This window comes from Diadema antillarum, unplaced genomic scaffold (genome assembly GCF_040938485.1).
Source record: "Diadema antillarum isolate AM-2024a unplaced genomic scaffold, OU_Dant_1.0 seq00000205_RagTag, whole genome shotgun sequence".
In the NCBI taxonomy this organism is placed as follows: domain Eukaryota; kingdom Metazoa; phylum Echinodermata; class Echinoidea; order Diadematoida; family Diadematidae; genus Diadema; species Diadema antillarum.
This window is the reverse complement of record NW_027271264.1, coordinates 1,214,137-1,229,163: the sequence shown is the minus strand read 5'-3', so window position 1 is coordinate 1,229,163 and position 15,027 is coordinate 1,214,137. Positions and strand designations below refer to the sequence as shown.

The 15,027-nt window shown below is 37.1% G+C and overlaps 1 protein-coding gene across 1 annotated transcript in view; it reads right to left on the bottom strand.

The window, feature by feature from the left end:
* LOC139728925 (uncharacterized) overlaps window positions 1–15,027 on the bottom strand; it is a 31,829-nt gene that overhangs the window by 15,571 nt on the left and 1,231 nt on the right. The window lies entirely within an intron of this gene.

Here is a 15,027-nt window from a genome sequence, read left to right as displayed (position 1 = left end):
TAAAAGAAAACAAAATAAGATTGTGTCAGCCATGATTGATGCATACACATACACAGTCGTGACTGGGCAAGCCTTTTTTATTTTATGTACAGTTCTGTGATAAGGCCAGCCAGTTCAAAATAACTCATGGCGGATGATACATCTATCTCATATTCAACTGATTATGGCTTTTTTCACATAATGTATTTTTAAAGGATTCTACCAATCTACTGGTATTACCAGACAGTTTGGATTAATAATAATGAAGGAAAAAAAATCATTCCCATGGTAACTTCTCCTTTGACATTTCAGCATAATTGTCACACCAGCACACAAGAATTTGCTTTATCTGGTTTGTCTGAGCTTTATGACATCACAGTGCTGTCTGAAAGGTGATGATCTCTATATTGTCCGGACTGTCTCTCCAGCGGAGCTGATCAATACAAATTGAATGATATTCTCTACAGGAACAGAAGAGACTCTGCACTTTGAACTTTACTGGTAGCGCACAAAAAAAAGAAGAAGAAGAAAAAAAAAACCATAGCACCTCAGTTTTACGAGGTAGAGTTATCAAGGTGCTGAATGTGATGATTTTCAAGGTTTGGAGTTACAGAGACAGCACATTATGGGCATATGTTGGAGAAAGTAGAAAATATGTCACATACTGTACATTGTACAAGCTTTCTGATATATGGATTATATTAGAGGTATCTGATTTTTTTTTTTAAAGCACTGTTACTTCATAAAGAATTTTAATTTTACCATCAAATGCTCCCCATCTGAACTGGCAAAACACAACTATATCTTTTAGAAAGGATAAAATCAACCTCCAAGCATCTTAACGTCATAAATTGTCCAGTGTCTACTATAACACATGGGAATAATTTTCCTGGTATACATTGTATTGCAATTTGCTATGCATTTATACACCACTGCTACTACACAAACTAACTTTTGTGTCCATAGCAGTGAGCAGTTTTCTTCCACATAAGTGTACAGAATACCATTTGAAATATTGTTCATCAGTTGAAATTGCTTATCAAAAATGAGTTGGAAGATTATTCCCTGAATATACAGATACTACTGGTAGTGGTATACAGATAAGTTCTCAAACACTACATTCTGATACATTGGAACAAAATGTTGGAATGAGTTACCAGCAGAGAGTCCAACACTGTTATCTTTAGGTGTAAATACAAAATGTTTTTAATCCAAAGCGCAATTGAATAATTTTTGCAAAAAACTGCCCTTTTGTTTGTTGGTATGTTTGTTTTTGTGTGTTGTCCTTTTCTACTCTTTGCTTTAAATAGTGCACATTTCTTATCCTGTAGTTGTACTCTATCTCTCTGTTGAATTAAAACTTGTACCATTTATATTCATTGGACTGGAATTGGCCTCGGTAGGTCTCATACCTTTTCTTCCTCCGTTTTCCCTGTAAATGTGATGTGCAATATGAGTAGGTGAATTTCTGTATTCTTTTCAGCATACTGTAAAAGTAGAAATTTTCGCGGTGTTGAAATTTTCGCGCATTTCGCGCAACCAGAAACTAGCGCGAAAATAAAAGCATGCGAATATTTTTGCTTGCCATAAGTTCCTGCGCGTGATGTCTTGATTCCGCGGAATCAAAAACACGCGAAACTCTTCTGACCCGGCCAAGCGCGAAAAATTAGTCGCGCGAAAATATCCACTTTTACAGTATGGAATAATTGAATTGAAATTAAATGAATTGAATAACCTATGCAACAGTTTGCAATTATGTAGATCAAGTGTAACCCCATCAATGTATTACCATGAAGGACATTTGGATTACCAGTCATCACAATGTTCAACACTTGTATCATGCATCCACAGTGAATCTGGTATGCTCTGGAATACAAGAAATGGTTAGGGGTTGAAAGGTATGGTAATTGGCTTAGCCTTGCCACAGTCAGAACTCTTGCAAACATACATAATACAAGGTGTACTTTACCTGAATTAGAGTCATATTTAATTTTGACCTCTAGATCTTTCACTATGGACATTTCCGGCACCCAACTGTCTATTTAATTTTATCCTTCCCATTACACATCACTTCTGAGCATTCCTAGCTGAAGTACATGTACACTTTGTAATGGTGGGGAAATAAATGGTTTAAACTGAAGAACAGTGAACTCTGACCTTGACTTTTGACCTATCACCACTATCAAATCCATGCAAATAATCAGATTGATTCATATTCACCCTTTCTTTTAGAATTAAAATGCAAATATAGTCATTTCTAAGTGACAAAATGGCTAAAAGTACATATTTTGAGGTAAATTCTTTTTTTTTCATACATGACCTTTGGTCTTTCACTACTGTCAATTTATACACTTTACAGTTGTGTGTATTTTGAGGGTATAATCTTTTGCTAATTGGGACTTGAAAGACAATTTCATGACTTCTTAAATTTGCAATCACCAACCCAAGTGATGAAATGAGCAAGAAAAAGATTCTCTTTGAAAAAAAATGAATTCTAGCCTCAGAGATTACAAACATTGTATTCATGTTATGGGAAGCAACATCTTCACAATTTGTTCATTTTGCAGATGGTGGTCAACTCACAAAAATCACAGAAGTAAACCACTGCAAAATATAGGCCTACAACATTCATATAATATCAAGCCATTTCCACCCATCCTTTAATACCAAGTTTTGTTTTTACTGTTCATTCCTGTATACATGAAGTTATTAAGAGCTTATCATGAAAATGTCATAGTTAGCCAGAGTTCTCTAATAACCTTTGAGCTTGACCTGAAAGTCTTCTGCTCAACGCCAAATCAATATACATGTATCTACACCTCATGTAGCATTACTTGTGCTTGGTACGGTGAAGATCCATTCATTTTTTTTTTTCTTAAATCAAGATCATGACAAAATCCCGGACAGATTTAAACAGACATGCAATCAGAAGAGATATTACCAGGACCCTTCAGGGCAGAGGCATTTAACAACCAACCCCTGCCCCTGCCCCTCCCCCCCCCCCCCCCTCCACCACCCCCACCCCCCCCCCACAAAAAAAAAAAATGCTTTGCATAAGATGTGATGACAACATCTTAAAGAGTGATGGATGTATGGACAGACAAACTTAAAAAAAATATATATATGACACACTTTGAGGCTGGAGCATGATACAAATAAATGTCATTCATGATCCATTCTGCACACCTACACTGTACACAACCTACAGGTGTACTATTTCTGGTCCTGCCACGTCACAATGGCCATAGATTCCAAAACTTTGTGCTAAACTGTACAACCCATTCAACAGTGTCTGAAATATGATTTCACACAAAAGGAATGCAAAACTGCGACGACACACATAAAAGAGCAACGGATATGGCCCATGTACGTCTTTTCCCAATAACCCTGTCCATTGTGCAAGGGTAGTATAGCATGGCGTCAATGCTCTGCTCTACACTTCTCAAGCTACACGTACCTGTTTAATGTTTCTGGCACTGCACAAGCAGAAGATGGAAATACACATAATTTCATCTGGCTTATGGAGCAGAGATGTCTGAACAATCGTGACCATAACATTTGTTGGAGAAAATAATCATGACATTTTAAGACTAGAAAAGTCTTCCAGAGGGTAAAACGCAGTTCCAATATGCCTGCAGAAACTGTAGTTTTTTGCTTTAAAATGGAGACCTATATGCATAAGGAATGTGTGAACTAATGCTGTGATGACAAGATTTCAGTTGGGGAACAACGACAATGTGAAATATTAGCCCAAAAAGGTACACAGGAAGATTGCAATCTCAGGGCATACCTGATTATGGTTTTTACATTGTATGTCATGTTGTAATTGATTTATAATTCAAATACGATATATCGGACCACAGCAGTATCCATCGTGCAAGGGTGAATTGGGAATTCATGAATAAAAGTTGGGTACACCGACTTTAATCATTTCACCCTTTTGATCTCAAAATGCTCCAAAACAATCATCATCATAGCAAATAACGTCATTCAGACAAGTTTCTTGGCAGAGCCTTTCAATATATTGCAAACAAATTCAACTGGTTAAAGACGGATTTTGAGGCCTTTGAGGACAATGTTTTAACATGTTTCAACAGTAGCCATTCAACACGGACACCAAATTTCACATCACTAAAAGGCAAATGAAAGAGTATTCCTAATAGTGTGCACCATGACATGTTTTACACAGTGGGTTACGTAGCTACATACTAGTGTACTCGGTGTATAACCCAAACTGTACTCTGTACTGCCTCTATCAATATTTGCTTGAGACCAGTCTTCCAGACTCCTGGGGGGTGTTTCATCAACGTTTGTCATCGCTGACAAGTTGTCATCGCTGACAGTGACAATCACCATAGTAACAGTCAGTGACCAGAGCATCTCATCCAATCAAAACCAAGGATTTTGCTGAAATTGTCAGCGCTGACAAACGTTGATGAAACACCCCCCTGGTCTTGCCACAAAGTGAACAAGTGTACATACATATATGCAAAGCTTGAAGCTACAAGTTATAATTTCCAGAAATACGTACAACGTAGAATTGCTTTCTCATCTTTTTTTTAATCAAATGCATTTCTTCTGTCTGTCTCTCTCCCTCTCTCTTTTAGTAAGAAAGAAAAGATCTGGATCACACTGCATGCGATTGTACTCAAGATATTCAGATATTACTTATCTGAGGCATTATAAGGGGTTAGCTGTTGTGTCACCAGTTAGTAGCCTACAAAGCCTTTCGCACCTTCTTATCAACTTTATGTACACCACATGTACACCTATTTCCAGAACAAGAACCTGTGTATTCAATCATTTTGAAAATCAAGCCAGATGCTCTTTAAATCAACTTCATCACTACTACAATGTACATGAATACTGTGTTATGGAAAGATTGTAAACAACTTCTGTAGCATCTACGTACATGTACCTTCAATAGGCAATCATACAGGGGCACACAATTATTTGAAGCATTTTCAGTAGGTTTGCCTATCCTTTTATGCCATCACTTCTTCAATTTTTACATGTGTTTTCAATTTCATCCACTTTGGAATGTGTGAATGCTCATTTCAATTTCATCAATCATCTTTGAAACACTGTCATTCAATTTTGTGCTTTGTAATCCATTTTTTTTTCCTTTTCATCAATTGCAATTTTAATTTGTCGGTCAAAGTACATGTTAAGCACAAGACAACAAAATAAATTCCTCTATTTGTCATTCATTTACTCCATACATTAACTCAAAATGATCAGATTTACAGTATCGTAACTGCTGTCTTATTCAAATCAATCACATATCACATTATATGTCACTTTAATCACGTGTAACAACACATTCCCTTTTCACAGCACTGATTTCCACGTATCTAATCAACCGACACACAGAAAATCAATGGTTAAAGGCCCACTTAATTCCGACCAATTTGAATGACAAAATAAAGAATTTATTTGAAAAAAATGATAAATTTAATCTCAGCATTCTTAACTTGCTTACAAGCAGAGACAAATTTCAGTATTAATTGACAAATTGACACATTAGACTTTTATATTTGAGACAAAAGAACATGAATTATGATTTGACATGTACAAACCAAGAATTTGAATACAGTTTACAAGCTATTCCATACGAAATTGAATCAAAGTTCATAAAATGGTACAAACATGTGTGCTACACAGCACTCATTTCTTTGAACAAACATCCAATAATGCTACACTGGTTTGACAGAAAATGCCCCACATTGTTAGGAAATTACTCCAAGTGACATCATTTTATGAGTATCCAAGTCCCTTGACTTGCTAGGAGCAGTGGACAACTGGCTTACTCACACCAGATTATGTAACCTGAAACTTCCCTTTCGGCTTTACTCAAGTCTTTGAATATTGTAATTACTGCAATTACCATGTCTACATGTGGTTAAACTTGTCAATGCGCCTGTGCAGCATTCGCACTATTGTAGGGCACGATGCATCGGTTGCACACTGGTTAGATAATTGAGGAGTAGGATGTATTCACATGTACAAATGAAGATGGCATTCTGTTCATAAAGTGGTTTAAATTAAATAAGAATCCTATAACTGCTATTGTCTAAATCACAAGTCAGCAATTCTTCAGCGTTGACTGTTGTGGAAGTGGTGGACATGAATAAAGGTAAAGCAGACCATGAACAATGGCAAGATGGATGAAATTTTAGTGTTATGGGATAACTACATAGTGTACCTTGACCACTGAAGTATATTTCCTGGCAAAATCTACACATCATATGCAGTGAATAGGATTATAACAGCCATTCCAGGATGTTACGTGCTTGGTCACAACATTTTTTGTATACAACGCATATCATATGAATTATGTACAACGTTTGTACCATATGGTAGTGACTTTCAAATCATATGCTGAATTGTTCTTCTTCTTTTTTTCCACAGAAGAGCACCTGAAACTTTGCTGCTTTGATCAAGTGCAACCCTTCCTCTCAGATGAAATTCCTTGAATTCCCAAAATATTCGAGGGAGAGGTAAGAATGACCACTATACTCTGAAAAATTGAACGCCATTTTCAATATGATCATAACGCAGTCAGCGGGACGCATTTGTTGTTAAGCGTCTGGGCACTGAGCTATAACACTGTTGACTGCAGAAGCACGTATGGCCAAGGGCTATGAATTATGTCGTCGGCTAGATGAACCACTTAGTGACACCACACAACATTCCGACCGCGCGACGAAAGGACATTGGGGAAATCTGGTGGGGGGGGGGGGGTCTCTCCTCCCCTCCCACCAGCTGATCATCATACTCCATGATCACCAGTATACCAGCCAAGCGCATAGATGATGCTTCTATTGCAGTCGAAAATGTCGTATCTCCCCAGGGAAGGGGGGGGGGGGTGTGACACAGTCTTCTGTAGAAAGTGGTGGATGGGGGATGCTTTCACAGCTGTGTACCTAGCACACTGCCTGTGCTATAATAATAATACTTGCATCACATTAATGACATTCATGCATGGCGATAAACCAAAAAGAAACAAGTCATGTACAATACTTTATCACTATATCAGCCGACCACCTGCAAGATACTTACAAATCTCAAGATACCTATCCTGTATACTCTCATTCTGGCAGGTAATGGAGTCCGATTTGGCACTCATTTTTTTTTATCACCTTATCATCATGCACCTGTAAGCTTGGTTGATGTTATTGTTTTTGTTTGCTCTCTCTTTCACTCTCGTTCTCTCTCTCCCACTGAAATTGAGAGGAATATTAATGAGAATGTATGTACTAGTATATCATTTGATAGACAGGTAATAACGCTACAATACACTGCGACAGAAACTTAATATTAAACAGGACAGCATTATGATTCCTCATGTAACATTCCAAAATAACATTTGAACTTTTAAAGCCTAGAAAAAAAAATTATATATTTTACCCTTAAACCTAGATAGAATAAAAAAGCTAGTAAAAAAAAACAAAACAAAAAAAAAACACTAGCTGATAAATTGATACACCTACACTTTTTTTCCCTACACAGGACTGAAGCTGCATTGTTGTGTTTGATGAATCTGTGACTGTTTCATGCTAACTATAGAGCAGAAGGCTACATGTAGTTATCATCAGGAACACTGCCAGATATCATTCCATTTCCATCTCAATCATGACCACAACGAACTTTGACATGTGCATCCCCCACATTGTACCACACTCTATCATAGGCAGAAATTTGCCAGCAATTATAGGCTAACATTCTACCTACGGCTACAGGAGAATATACTCAATGTAGAAAAAAAGCAAAACACTTTTTTTTTGGGGGGGGGGGGGAGGGGGGAGGGGGCAAACCAAAAAATTTTGATTTAAATGTTACAGTCATTTGAGATCTATGACAGAATGAAGAAATAATCAGTTGTCATAATGTCAGATAATATTGTACATACTGTAGTACACTTGATCAAATATTTAATCAACTTTTGTATCATCAATTGGACCAAATGTTCACCTAAATACTGCTGCTTTAACTTACACTGTAATTAAGTGGAGGCATCTTCACTTGTCATTTATTTGTCAATGTGATGCATGCGATCCCAGTTGTGCAATGACATTAGAATACTCAAATCAAACAACTGCACAAATTGGCAGTTTGTCCATTGGTCCATCTGCATTTTCAAAATGGCTTCTGGCATGTTCATATCCACCTGTATCTCCCTTGCCCCCTCCTTCTCTCTCTCTCTCTCTCTCATACACACCCACACACACACACACACACACACACACACACACACACAAAGGTGCGTGATATTCTAGTATAAGCCACACCCATCATTGACATACACTTATATTCCCCTTTCAAGGAGTTATTGTACATTATATGCCATACACCCAACACCCAATAAACAAGAAAATAAAATCCATGCAAATGCGTAACATTCGGCACTGTGGAGCCACTTGGGCTTCAAGCAAAAATCTCATTTAAATATTCTCCAATCTACAAAATGTTAAAGAGTTTACATTCTGTAAACAGGAAGAGACACAGCAGCCAGACAATATGGACACACTTTGGCTGCAGTGGGTTTGAAGCACATAATTAGTGTCCTCAGCTGACCTCTTTCGTTGCAGACAAAAGCCTAAATATAAATGGTGAGCAGTGAGCTACATAAAAAAGAGCATTACATATTGCCCTATCCAGGACAGAAGCTTACACATGGATGCACATGTATAGTACAGTACACAAACACACACACACACACACACACACACACACAAACACACACACACAAACACACACACACACACACAAGCAGAGCACGTTCAATATGAGCTAGTACAGCATAAAAGGGGAATTCTGTTTAAATGATAAATCATGCATCTAAATAGTCCTTACATTTTACATGTGTTTGTGTGTGTAAAGCACTCTCCTCTCTATGTATTGAAATGGGGGGGGGGGGAGGGGGCTGTACTCTGAAGACGCCTTCTCTTTTTCAATGCATAGAAGGGGGATTGAGCAAAATACTCTTATAATATTCTGGGCACATAAGCCACTTTATTTTTAGTGAAGCAGTCATGCAAAATGGAGCATTGTCAAAGGATGAGGGAAAATTATAAAGAAGGTTCAAGTCATTTATACTATCTAGCCATTTCTACTACATCAAGAGTTACAAAATCATAAATGACTTACAAGCTTGTAGAATACTTTTCAACCAATAACTTAAAGGCTTAATATCAGAAAAAATAAGCTCAAAACATCTGCAATAAAAAAAATACATAAATACATATTTCTACAATGTTAATGCAGAAAGTTAAATGCGGCACTGACAGATGACAGCAAGGTAATAGATAAAGTCATCTCCTAAAGACACTGCTTCACATCTATACTGGTAATGGCATGATATTGTAAAAAGAATACTAGTACTTGGGCCCTGTTTGATGACGAGTTATAATTGATGAGGGCCTATATAGTTGATTTCTATCATAAGTCTATGGCAGCCTGTGTGGTAAAGGGAAATTATACAATGGCATATCTTTTGATAAAATGGGGCTCCACTATTTGTCTCCAGTCAGATTACTGTGATACCTGATCATAACTGAAATGGTGAATACTAATTTGTTTCATACATCCTAATTTATCACTTCCTGGATTCCATTTCATATAAACCCAGATGCCAATTATTACAGCCAGAAAATGAAATACCATCATCTATTGTATGAGGAGACGTTGAAGATCAATTGAAGAAATATATTATCACAAAGAGAACAAATTAATTGTCAATGATACAAAACTTTTTAAAATACAACAATGTAGGTAAAAAAAAGACAAATTTGAGTCTACAGCTGTCAACAGTACCATACAGATTGTTTGCTAGCATCTTCAGACTAAATCTAATCGAAAATGAATGCAAACACTGCCAACTTCCATGCATTTCAATAGCCCTGGAGCAAACTACAAAGTGTACAGCTATTTGATGAGAACATCTGAATACACAGCCATTGATCTGTTACAAACATTCTGTGAATTTTATGCTTCTGCCTTTCTATCTGCGTCTGTGTGGATGTATAATGTGTGTGACGTATAATGTGTGTGACTTGGAACTTGACCGCCTAAGTGCTATGTAAATATACAATGTAAGCACTGACAGAGGCGAGTATTGAGTAGAAAGTTCAGAGCTTCACGTACTGTTCATCTGATATTCATCTTGCAGATTTTATCATTTATAAGAGAATTTGCACAATACAGAACTCAGCAGCTTGAATGTTATTTCTGGAGTACTGCATTTCACACGATCAAGTGGATGATAACACATGTAGGCCTATCTGAAAATAATGAGGGTGGTGGATAATATCGAAGCAGAGTCTGAATAGAAACAAATCAGTACATTGATGGCATTGACATTTGTAATTCTACGGACTGCTTGGTCTATTATCTGTCAATAGCAACATAAGACAGATTGAACTAGACAGCAGACAGGAACTATTGTACGTAGCAGCAAGTAGCAATAGAACTATCACTGTACATACAAGTATGTACACATAGTATTGTACGTAGTAGTATTGGATTAGATAGAATGTAGTTTCAAAACTAGAGATTGTAATTTGTCATCACTGACAAATTAAGGTGATCCAATCTTTTTTTTAATCAATGATTCAAGTCCTGATCGCAATAGGCATGACCATGCAGGTTTCATCTGTGGTCAGAGACATTGGCCGTGTGATGTTTGGATTCTCATTTAGAAAAGGGAGTCATATCTGCTATCTTTGGTACCAAATCTGTATACACTATAACGAAGATACAACAAGTACATATGACCTTTGACCCCACTTTGCACAACCTAGATGGCATCTGAGCAAAAAGTGGTTATTTTGTGAAATGATTCTTGTAACATGATCTTTGCGTGTGCAAAATATGGGAAAGATAAGACATGTATTCACCAAGATACAGGATGAAACATTTGTGACCTTTGACCCTAATTTACATACCCAAGATGTTGTCCGATCAAGTAGTTGTTATTTTATGAAAAAATGTACGTGACATGAACTAAACATGTGCAAAATATGGGAGTGATAGGGGCTGTTTTTCTTGAGTTATTGCAAAGAAAGTTGCAGAAACATAGAAATATCTCAATACATCGAGGATAAGCTTTAATTTCAACCAAGTTTTTTAACATGATTCCGACATTGTATGAAGAAAGGAAGGCACACATTCGATAGCGCACAGTCTCAGCTACAACATATTAAAATCGAGGAGAAATTCACCTAAGGGTAAGTGAGCTAGTGCTCGATAAAGACAATCATGTCAATTTTCACATTTAAAAAAAATTCCCTCCCATAGAGATACCACGTCATAACAAAGATAAAGAAAGAAGTACATATGACCTTTGACACAACTTTGCATAGACAAGATGACATCTGAGCAAGAAGTAGTTAATTTGTGAAATGATCCTTGTAACATGGTCTTTACGTGTGCAAAATATGGGAAAGATAGGATATGTATTCACCAAGATACAGGATGAAACATTTATGACCTTTGACCCTAATTTACATACCCAAGATGGCGTCTGATCAAGTAGTTGTTATTTTATGAAATAATGTTCGTGACATGAACTAAACATGTGCAAAATATGGTGGTGATAGGGTATGTTTTTCTTGAGTTATTGCATATAAAGTTGCAAAAAGAAAGAAATATTTCAATACATCGAAGATAAACTTTAATTTCAACCAATTTTTTTGACGTGATCCCGACATCGTATGAAAAAACGAAGGGCACACTTACGATAGCCCAAAGTCTCCGCTACAACATATCAAAATCTTGTAGAAATTCACCGAAACATAAGTGAGCTAGTGCTCGATAAAGATAGTAATGTCAATTTTCATTTCCAGAAAAACTGCACTGCCATAGAGATTACACGTAAACTGGTCAAATTTGACAAGGTTACTTTCAATCCATTTTTACGAGGTGATGCCGTCATTAAATCAAAATTGTGTTTTTACATTTATGAAAGAACATTTCATAAGCTTCAACATATTGAAATTTGGGTGAAAAATGGCAAAGGATAAGTGAGATACGCTCGAGTAAACTTGGAATTTGATGACGTCATTTTGAAAATTTACTTTTTTGACTTTATTAAGAAATTTGATATCTTTTAATCATTTTGTCAGCATAGCCAACCCATGAAATAACATGTACAACTCATCAGCTTTCAGAATATGTCAAGAAATTGGGGGGTCACCATCCATCCTGACGAGTAAAATCCGATTTAAAATTGGCGGTTGTTTGGCATAGTTGCACTGTGTATCCCCATTGACGCACGCGCGGAATTTTGAGTTTGACGGGCCCGTATGACGTCATATTGAGTCGGATCGACTTGAAACTTGGTAGAAATATTCCTTGACATTTTGGACATCCCATCCGTGTAAAAAAACTGAAAATTTCTATTGCATACTAGCTGTGCGTGCGAATATGTGCGCACGCGTACGCGTCCGTCCAATTTTTTCAATTTTTCAAAAAATGCTCCAAATGATCTGAAACGTGTGCAAAAACAATTTTGAGCTCGATTTGAGCATACAAATATTTCAACGCGCGCTTTAAGATAAATATGAATTTTTGAGAAAATGAGTAGAACCCGCTTGACTTGAAATATATGTGACGTAATTTACATTAAAAAATTCCATTCCATTTATGAGATATGCATGAAAATGTGTTTTCATATAATGACGTCATAGTGACGTCACGGTCGACTGATCACTATGATTTTACTTGCGCTGTCGTCTTTGCGACATGATACATATATGGTATAAGTTTGACATTGATTGGCAATGCACTTTCTGAGCTAACTCTTGCACAACTTTTGCGGAGAAATAAAGAAATAAAGAAAGAAGAATAAAGAATCAGTACAGATACAGAAGGTGATCCGAGAGGATACTCGGATCACCTAATAAATACAGTGTAGTACAGGGCACTGCCATTATAAAACGAACATGGCTATTTTTTTTTTACTTTCGTTACTACATGTACGAAGTAAAATTTCAGGTCGTGTAAAATTATCTTTATATCTTTGAATATGTAAAATTTTTGTTCCATTTAACAAAATTTTGAGATACAGGTACATATGTAACTGAATAGAACTGCTAGTCCTAAGGACTTTGTTATGACTGGAGTCAACTGTAGCAGTAATAGTATTTTAGAAGTACAGCCTGTACATGTTGTGGTGTTTTAGAAAGTAACAACAGAAGAGTTAGACTTTGTAAAGTAGTACAGCCTTAATACATCCTTTTTCACAGCCACCCCTGAGTAGGCAAACCAACTACCAGTACTACTGTAGCAAAGAGCACAATCTTTGATTCCCTGAATTGGTATTTGTGTATGTGTGTATGTGGGTGTGCTATCTTGAATGCCTCAGAAATACCATTCCATTACGTCTACAGGCTTTATCTACAGTTCTGAATTAGACCTGTATCAGAGAGACGCAGAACGAAATCATACCAGATGTAGCATCGACAGCTGTACAAAAATCAGAAGCGGTCATGATAGGAAGAATAGAAGTCAGAAGGGCAATATCAATATTGGTAGTGTTCAGTATTTACATTCTTGATAGAAGAACAATAGCAGTGTAAGTACATCATACACTGTATGTGAGGTGCAGTATTTCTGGCCTACTCTGCAAAGAAGGCTTTCAATATCTTTACGTGTATTGTACAAAGTTTATTTAGATGGAGACATACAGTACAAGTGTACTTTGTGTGGTCTCTGATGATGCAATTTGGGTGTGACAAGACTTGACCATGACAAAGGCCTTCCTTACTATTTCCCGAAGTTTTACCGCATTCAGACTTCAGCACATATTCACACAATCAACCAAAATGCCTTACTTAAAGAGTGCTAGGTCTGTTGAATTTTTCAACAACATATTATAAGTGCTCTCATCACTTCATTTGCTCGTACATAGTGTACTCATAAAAGCTACCATGCTAGGACAAATGATACACATACACTTCAATATAAAATCTTTGTCAAGGCTATGCATTTCCTGAATTTTACAAAATTCTACACTTTTATCCATTAGTTCACTCAGGACTCCAACTGTGCATTTTATGTTTTCCCTGTGGCCCAAAGAATGTGACATATCTGGTAAAACTATTTTAAAATTTAGAAATCCAAATGAAAGCTGACAATTCTAACTATTGGTATGTACACTGTATACAGGTGGTATGTACACTATATACAGATGTATGCATGCTAGGGAGTTTTTATTATTTTTTTCTTTGAGAAATACAAATGTCATATGTTTTAGACATCTTCTGAAGTAAATACAGCAAAACTAAAAACCTTTATGAGTGAGCAACTGTGTATAAAGACCATTTCCACGGAAGTCCCCACAGTCATACAGAGAAAATGTGCAACAACTCACTCTTTGAGAGCAATTGTGGTAAATGCTACATGTACCTGCGCAATCTGAAACTGAAGTTACACTGTGTAGCCATCTAGTATGCAATGTATTCCGCCGTTTGGGCGCTTTTTCTGGAATCATCCCGCGACGCGACGTACGTCGCATCACATCATGCATCCAGCACATACCAGACTGGTATGTGCTGGATGCGTGATGTGATGCGACGTACGTCGCGTCGCGGGATGATTCCAGAGAAAGCGCCCAAACGGTAAGCGGGCGGCAGAATCGTGGGCGGAATTGACGAAGAGAGTGAACTCGTCATACCTACAAAGTGATTATTTTGCTAACAAAGTGGAGTATGTCATCTACCCACCTACTCTATCAGTGTGGAATAGTAATTTGGAATATATGGACAAGATCAGGTTAGTACTGATTTAATTTTTCTCGTTACGAATTTGTGTAAAAAGATGTCAGGCTTCAGCTTCACGAGGCTGATTCGTGCGCGGAGAGGTGAGAGCCGCAGAAAAAAGCATCGAAAATATTTAGTCGGATCAGGCCGCTAGGTGCGGCAGTCTTGCATTGTGCGAACGCGCTGGCGCCCGTGTTTTGATGGGCGCTCTGCATCGGTTGATTAAAACTCGATTTTTGAAAAAAAAACAGACAGGATTTTTTCTTCTTTTCATCATGGATAGTGG